The sequence below is a fragment of the Somniosus microcephalus genome, chromosome 6, assembly GCF_052327205.1.
Source record: "Somniosus microcephalus isolate GS21.2 chromosome 6, FLI_Smic_1.0, whole genome shotgun sequence".
NCBI lineage: Eukaryota > Metazoa > Chordata > Chondrichthyes > Squaliformes > Somniosidae > Somniosus > Somniosus microcephalus.
The window spans coordinates 230,981,763-230,990,258 of record NC_140992.1 but is presented as its reverse complement, the minus strand read 5'-3'; positions in this window follow the sequence as shown (position 1 = coordinate 230,990,258).

The window sequence follows — 8,496 nt, the reverse complement described above, 5'->3', positions numbered from 1 at the left end:
TGCGAGACGGCCGGCGGGCCGGGTTGCCAGGGTAACACTTGACGCTCAGCAAGCCCCGCCCCCCGGCCAAGCCAGAGAGAGATGCCGCGTCTCAGCTCCTGCTGCGCGCGCACCCTTGCGGCGCTGGGCTGAGGCTCGGCCCTCCAGCCTTCGAGTGGGGCCGGGAGGTGCCTAGCTCGGGCATGGGTGCGAAGGAGAAGCCGAGGCTTCGAGGTCTACCTGGAAAAACGGGGAAAGGTAGGAAAATTAATGAGATTAGATAAGTTAATTCGTTTCTAAATCATTTTTTTTTAAAACAATATATGTTTTAAAAGCAACGTTTTTTTTAAAGATGCAGAAAGCGGGAAAAAGAAAGGAAAAGTTTGGAATCAAGATGGCGGCGACTCACCTCGGTTCAGAACGATAAGGCCTGGCCACACACGCACCGATTGGCCCGGCGGCACACGCCAGCAACCCGGCGTACGATTGGTCGAGCTCGAGGTCACTCTGTCGCTAATGAGCGGATAATGAGATGCTAATGAGCGGAATGTTGAAGGTTTTTGGGATACCACAGGCGCGATTTTAGCCCGGCCGACACGTAAATACACTTAAAACCGCCTCGGAAGCGTAAGCTTTCTTTGGAGGTAACGCGCGCGTAGGTACGCCCTGTAACTTTCGAGCACATACCCGACAGACGCACACGCGATGACAGACAGACAGAATGACAGACAGACAGATGTACCGCTTTATATATATAGACTAGCTGAAGTGCCCGGCGGTGCCGAGGCTTTTTTGAGGGCATGTTGTTGTTGGAAGAGAGAGAGAGAGCAACTGGGGGGAAGAGAGAGAGCGACTGGGGGGAAGAGAGAGAGCGACTGGGGGGAAGAGAGAGAGCGACTGGGGGGAAGAGAGGGAGGGGAGGGGAGGGGGGTAGGGGAGGGGGGGAGGGGGTGGAGGGGAGGGGGGAGGGGGGGAAGGGAGGGCGGGGGAGGGGAGTGCGGAGGGCGAGGGGGGGAGGGAGGGGGGGAGGGGAGGGAGGAGGAGGAGAGTGGAGGGGGGGAAGAAGGGGCGGGGGGGAGGGAGGGGAGGAGGGGGGAGGAGGAGAGAGGAGGGGGGGAGGGGAGGGGAAGAGGGAGAGTCCACAAGCCCCCTGATCCCCGTCCCCCCAAACTCCCGAGCCCCCTGATCCCCACCCCCCGAACTCCAGAGGTTGGCCCCCCCGAGACTCGCACCCCCACCCCCACCCCTGAGGCTCGCCCACCACCCACCCCCACCCCCGAGGCTCGCCCACCACCCACCCACCCCCGAGGCTCGCCCCCCCCACCAACCAAGCACCGAACTCCGGAGGCGTGATCTTCCGCGCACCGGCCTCCCGAGCTGGCTTCAACATTGCGGCTGTGCGAGATGGCCGGAGGGCCCGGTTGCCAGGGTAACCGTGACGCTGACCAAGCCCCGCCCCCCGCGCGAGCCAGAGAGAGAGACGCCGCGTCTCAGCTGCTCCTGCAGCGCTCGCGGCCCCCCCGAGGGTCGCGGCCCCCCCCGAGGGTCGCGGCCACCCCGAGGGTCGCGGCCCCCCCCCGAGGGTCGCGCCCCCCCCCGAGGTGAAGACCGCCGATTGCGGCTGTGCGAGACGGCCGGCGGGCTCGGTTGCCAGGGTAACGCTTGACGCTCAGCAAGCCCCACCCCCCGGCCGAGCCAGAGAGAGACGCCGCGTCTCAGCTCCTGCTGCGCGCGCACCCTAGCGGCGCTGGGCTGAGGCTCGGCCCTCCAGCCTTCGAGTGGGGCCCGGAGGTGCCTAGCTCGGGCGTGGGTGCGGAGGAGACGCCGAGGCTTCTAGGCCTACCTGGAAAAACGGGGAAAGGTAGGAAAATTAATGAGATTAGATAAGTTAATTACTTTCTAAATCATTTTTTTTTAAAACAATATGTGTTTTAAAAGCAACATTTTTTTTTAAGACGCAGAAAGCGGGAAAAAGAAAGGAAAAGTTTGGAATCAAGATGGCGGCGACTCACCTCGGTTCAGAACGATAAAGTCCAGCCACACACGCACCGATTGGCCCGGCGGCACCGCCAGCAACCCGGCGTACGATTGGTCGAGCTCGAGGTCACTCTGTCGCTAATGAGCAGATAATGAGATGCTAATGAGCGGAATGTTGAAGGTTTTTGGGATACTGCGGGCGTGATTTTAGCCCGGCCAAACCGTAAATACGATTAAAACCGTCTCGGAAGCGCAAGCTTTCTTTGGAGGTAACGCGCGCGTAGGTACGCCCTGTAACTTTCGAGCGCATAGCCCGACAGACGCACAGGCGATGACAGACAGAATGACAGAATGATAGAATGACAGACAGACAGACAGACAGACAGACAGATGTACCAATTTATATATATAGATAAAGGCCCACCTATGGATGTGGTTGATGATTCTGAGTGCACAAAAAACCTTGCGTAAAAGAGAGTTAAAAAAATCTAAAAGAAATCAGGCATTTGGCCCATAAATTGCGGTCGGCGGTGTAGCGAAAGATTATGCTGCTGACCTCCGAAAAGAATTCGCACTTACTTTGTGCAAGGCCCCACAAGTAGACTTGCTGTTCGGCGCTGCGGAGTTGTGTGCAGCGCATTGCATCACTGAGCCTAGGAGCGCAGCGTACAGCCTATGCGTAAGAGAAGACACGCCCACAAAATCTGTCAAAATTAAGCCATACCCACAGAAACTTCTTTCAGTCTCTTGCATTGAAATGACCTTTTAAATGATTTTCAAAAACCTTTACAGACTTTTAAATAACAGAAAATTGTTGCTTAATAAATTTAGATTTAAGTATTTTAGAGAACATTCACGTTACATATTTCATTGCGAGACAGTTACTGAATGCATTAATGAAAAACAACCAGAGAAGATAGAATTGTTGGCAAAATATGTAGAACTGCACAGTTACCAAAACTGGTACTTGGACTTATTTCATATATATCAGCGTTTTGTTAAATTATGTTAACAAAATACCAACATGTTGATTTTTGAAATGCATTATCTGTATAGAAACTGTTGTTTTTATTGAGTCTTGTACCCAATCGGGTTTCACAGACAATATCAGCGTCTTTGCCTTTAAATTTTCTTCATCAGCATTTCCCTGACTAAAATTTTAAAAGTTCCTATATTTTTATTTGAAATATGAATCCTCAAATTCTTTGAAACAGAGCATGTATGTAACTATAGTTAGTGAAAACATGTGAAAGTACATCATTAATAATGTAAAATTTATCATAAGTGCAAACCTTTTCGGCAACTTTCAAAATGCACCCGCTGCCAGGAACCGCAGCAGAAAATGCCTGCAAGGTCTTTCGCATTCCTTTCACAGTGCAACAGGCTCCTGCGCCTGCTTTCACTAACGACAGCATATTAGCCCATAATTACTGGGCAGTTGGTGGGCAATTAGCCCAACTCTGTATTTCCCTGTCGACGCACCTTGACCGATTGCACGTTCGGGATTTAGCACATGCGCAAACGCATGCGGAATTCCCGAACTTGCAGTCAATTTCAAAGGCGGTATGATGCCATACTCTGAGATTATGCCGTCATACCCACCACAAAATCTGCCCAATTATCACTGCCCTGTGTAAGATTCGCAATTTTCAGCAAAAATCACGCAAGAAAACTGGATAAAATAAGACTGTTTATTGACCAAAGTAAGCTCGCACAGAAAAACCTTTGATAAAAGGGCATACAAAATGGCCACCAGGCCCCGTGATCAGTTTCTGAACCATTTTATTTCTGTTACTGCAAGCCAGACAGGCTTGTGGATTGAAGACAGTGAGCCCGCGAAAGCCAGTATCTGGGAACCGAAACTCAGAGGAACAGCATACATATTCAATGGATTACAAGTACAGGATGGGGCCCATCAAGATATGGGCGGACAATGCAAAATCACTCATACCCATTTATTGTACAAAGAAAAAACCGTTTAGCAGCCATCAAGGAAAATCTCCGGACCGATCAATATGCGAACCGAGCCGCGGTGACAATGCAAAAGACATTAAAAGACATTATCGGCCAGGAAGGCCAGTTTAAGTTATCACCGGCTCCGTTACAAGACAAAGCGCCCCTGCAGAGATTTCTGCCCGCCAAAATTAATACAAAGACAGGACTATGATTTGGCGGGAGATAAGACTGTTCCAAAAGAGTATAACTATGGATTGAAAGTCCATATACGTTACTTCAACTTCTTCGGACGGGGCCAGGATCGGCGCCTCTTCCACTTTGGCAGATGCAGAATCGATGAAAACGTTTTCGTCTTTTTAAAGACGGACGGTTTCGGTAAAAGGACAACGTGGTCGGTGTTCAGCCAAACAAGGCTCGGCCACGACGAGAAGACGACGAGGGTGGCCCGGGTACTGGGGTCGGGAGATCATCGACGACCCAGGCTGACGGAGAAGAAACCCTCTGGAGAACCGACCAGGCCGGAGACAAAAAGACAGTCCGGGCCTGACACTTCCGTGTCTCAACATCCCATTGGGTTGTTGTTCTACTCCATGAACAAAAATCCACGACAGGCTTAGTGGATCTCAACCTTGACGAGCGCTCATCGAGGCTGTGTCTACCCCATCGCCTCGAGAGAGAGAGAGAGAGAGAGAGAGAGAGAGAGAATATCGACTGCGCCAGAAGTTTCCAAATCCACGTGACGACGGAAAGCGGTGCCAAAAGGGCTGCGAACCCCCCCTTTCTCACGATTTCGAGAGTGGTGAGCATGATCCCAGGTTCCCCAGGTCGAAACTTAGTTTAGGTATAGGGGAGGGAGTTAAGGGAAATCGTAATGTGTTTCCCCTTTTACGATGTGCCGTGTGTTCCCCATTTCCATAGAGTCAAGTTCATAAATTTGTGCATGATTGTAGTTACTTTAATCTGTGCCTATGACATGTATTTTGTAATGCTTCAAACTGTTTAAAAATAAAAGCATCCATTTCGTGCTATTCAGCCTGGTCTATTGAGTCCTTTTCTCTGCACTACTGTTCTCTGCATCTAAGTCCAAGGTCTAGAACCGTAGGGGGAGTGGGTCGAACCACTCAAGGGTAATTCTTGCACGAAGCCTGGCAGGAGGCCAGAACGGGCAAGAGAGCAGGAAAAAAAACCCTAAAAAGAAATGGCGACCGCGGCAGGACCTTGGCAGCAGGAAAGTAGTGTGTTAGATCAAGATCTGAATAAACAAAATGTGATGGATGAAAGAATAGCAGATTATGTTTTCGGAAAAGTCAACCTCACAAAACAATGGATATCTGATCTATTAAGGGATAGGCGCCCGCTAGACGCAGCCATCAAGTGGACAGCGGGTAGAGAGCATAAGAAATCTGTAGAAAAGGCGGTCTGGCTGATGTGCTACAAGAAGCAAGTCCAGCTTTTGGACCAGGTAGTTGCAGCACAGACAGTCCAGATCAACGGCTTGCTTAAAGACGTAGAGGAAAAGGTTGCGGGAGGTCAAAAACTGATTGAATCGCTTGACGCGCTGAATCAGGAACGCCGCTCCGTAATTCGCTGCCACGAAACCCGGGTAGAATATTTAAAATGTCAGGTCGTTGAGGCCAAGGCCAGTGAAGGTAGAATGAGAGAGAGGTGTTTCCGTCTAGCCAAACAAGTAGATGCCCAAGAGGAAAAGCTCCTGGGAGTCAGGGCAGCATATAAGATGGCCATGGAGGATAGATCTGAGAACACCGACCACAGCGCTTGCCGCCAGGAGCCAGAGGACCTGAGAAAGGCCCTAGCGAAGGCAAACGGGTTGGTGTGTCTCATAAATCCACCAGCGAGTCAGCTGTTGCTAGCCAAGGAATCCAAAAGACCGATTCCACAAGAGGCAGTTGGGGTACCAACCCCCGAACCCTCTGCGCCTCCTGCCTATGAGGAGTCTTGGACTCCGGGACAGGAGACGGAGGCGGTAGAGGAAGAGAGCCCTGAGGTAGAGCAACCCCAGACAGTAGAGTCGGGGCCAGCGCCGTTGTGTCCAACGAGGCACCGGAAGCTCGGTCCAAATGAAGAAAATGGCGATGACGGACCCCTTGAGAGTCAGATCATAATGCCTCATAGCGCACGACAGCTAAGAGAGATGATAAGTCACATCCCAAAACTCTCCGAGTCAGGAGATCCCTCCGTGCATTTCAGGGACGTGGAGCAGACCGCAGCAGTCAATGACTGCGACGGGGTTGAACAGTCTAAAATGCTGCTGTTCTCCCTGGACAGTTCGCTCCTCCAGTGTCTCCCTGACGAGAGCAAGAGAGGGCACAGGGACTAGGAGTTGCTACGGGATGAGATTCTGGAGATCATGGGAGAGGGGGACGGAACTCCGTTCCTCCGTTTAGAAAAGACAGTGCAGCTAGAGGGAGAACCCCCACGGGTTTTCGCCGACAGGTTGTGGCCAGTGTATCAGCGCAGCTGCCCGGGCGGGCCGGCCCGGGCCGGGCTGGATGGCGAACAAAGGGCTCACTGGCTTCGGTGCCTGGTAGCAGGTTGCCTGCCAGTAGTGAAGGAACAGGCCAAAGCATGGTTTGACCCCACTAACCCCCGCTCCACGGAGGAACTAGTACTTGATCAGCTCACGATAGGTTAGAGGAACAACAAGAGTAGGGATGTGCCTTCCTCAAAGGGAAAGGTGCATGAGGCGAGGCCTGCAGCTCCTGCTAAAAGGGAATGGCGTCAGGAGGGAAATCGCCCTCCTCAAGCCAATAGCAGTTGTTACGGGTGTGGGAAGGAGGGTCATTGGCGCAAGGACTGTAGGAATCCTTGGAAGGATAAGAGGGAGAGAGCGTTTGCCGCAGCCCAAGATCAAGCCCAAGCCCGAGGCGCCAACGGCCCGAGAGTTTACCCAACACCAGCACAACCACAAGTGCAGGCCGCTGCCCCAACACCAGTCCAGAACCCAACCGTAGCCTCTGCCCCGACTAAAGGGGGTGGTGCGGTTATGGACCCCGCTGCGATCGAGTCAGTCTTGGAGACTATGCGGTCTCTGATGACCTGGCAGGGGAAGGTAGCGGTTGCTAACAGCCCTATCGCCCCCGAGACCCCAGCCGAAACACCTAAATGACTGACGCCCGCGCAGCCCGTCTACTTGTGTCCGCTCCGCTATGACGCTTGGAGAAGACCTGTGGTGGAGATGGAGGTGGAGAAACAAAGGGGTAGTTACCTGTTGGATACGGGAGCTTCGTGTACCGTGATCCACACGGACAAACCTTTTGCCTCACCTCTGTCCGCCCAGGCTCCATATTTAGTAGCGGGTTTCACAGGTAGAGAACAGGCTGGCGCGTACTCCCTCCCGCTCTCCATTCAGTTGGGAGCACTCCACACCACATGGACGTGCATCCTATTGAAGTGGAATGAGGGGGGGGGAAAAGGCATCCTCGGGGCTGATTTCTTGGTGGAACACGGGATCCTCGTGGACCTGAGAAATCACTGTCTCTGGGGAGCCGAGGGCGGTTTAGGTAAGGTAGTCGTAATCCCGGGGAAGGAAGAAAAGGGGACCCTGTGCACTATGAAGCCGTCAGGAGGTTACGATCTCGAGCTCATGATAACAAACGTCCCAACGGACTTGCAGGCGTGTGTGTCAGAAAATCTGACCGCATTCGCCACCCACAAGCACGACTGCGGGAGAGTCACTGGGTTCGAAGTCAGCGTAGACGGGGACCCCATGATCCGACCCCAAAAGCAGTATAATTTCCCCAAGGAGGCAGAACCCGACATGGAGACAGCAATATCTTCATTGGTACAGCAGGGCGTGTTGAGGACGATAGCCACCCACGTAAACTCCCCATTATGGCCGGTAAAGAAACCGGACAATTCGTGGAGAGCCACGGTGGACTACAGAGTCCTCAATAGTAATATCCCGGCCTGCGCGCCCACGGTAGCAGCAGTTGCAGACTTAATAGGGAGTATTCCAGCATCGGCGACCACATTCACGGTGCTGGACATCTCGAACGGTTTTTGGTCCATTCCGCTGCGGCGGGAGGACCAGTACAAGTTTGCCTTTACATTCAAAGGGCAACAGTACACTTGGAACTGCTTACCACAGGGTTTTCACAACAGCCCCAGCATTTTCCATCAGTGCATGGCGGGGAGTTTGAAAGAGTTCAGCCAGCCCAACCAGATAGTGCAGTATGTGGACGACTTACTCCTGTTCACAGATACAAGGGAGCAGCACGGCCCACTGTTAGCCGAATTGTTGGAACTGTTAGAAAGGAAGGGTTTCAAAGTAAACCCAAAGAAAGCCCAGATCGGCCAGCAGGAAGTCAAATTCCTGGGTCTGGCCATCCGCGAGGGAGAAAGAGCCATAGATAAGGCCAGGCGGGAATCTATACAAAATCTGCCGATTCCCAACACAGTAACGGGTGTAAGGTCCTTTTTGGGATTGACCGGGTACTGCAGAGATTTCATCGAGGACTATGCTGCCACAGCGGCCCCGCTACTTCGACTCTTACACAAGGGAGTCGAGTGGTCTTGGGACAAGGGGTGCCAGGCAGCGTTCGAGAAGTTGAAAAGAGATCTGCA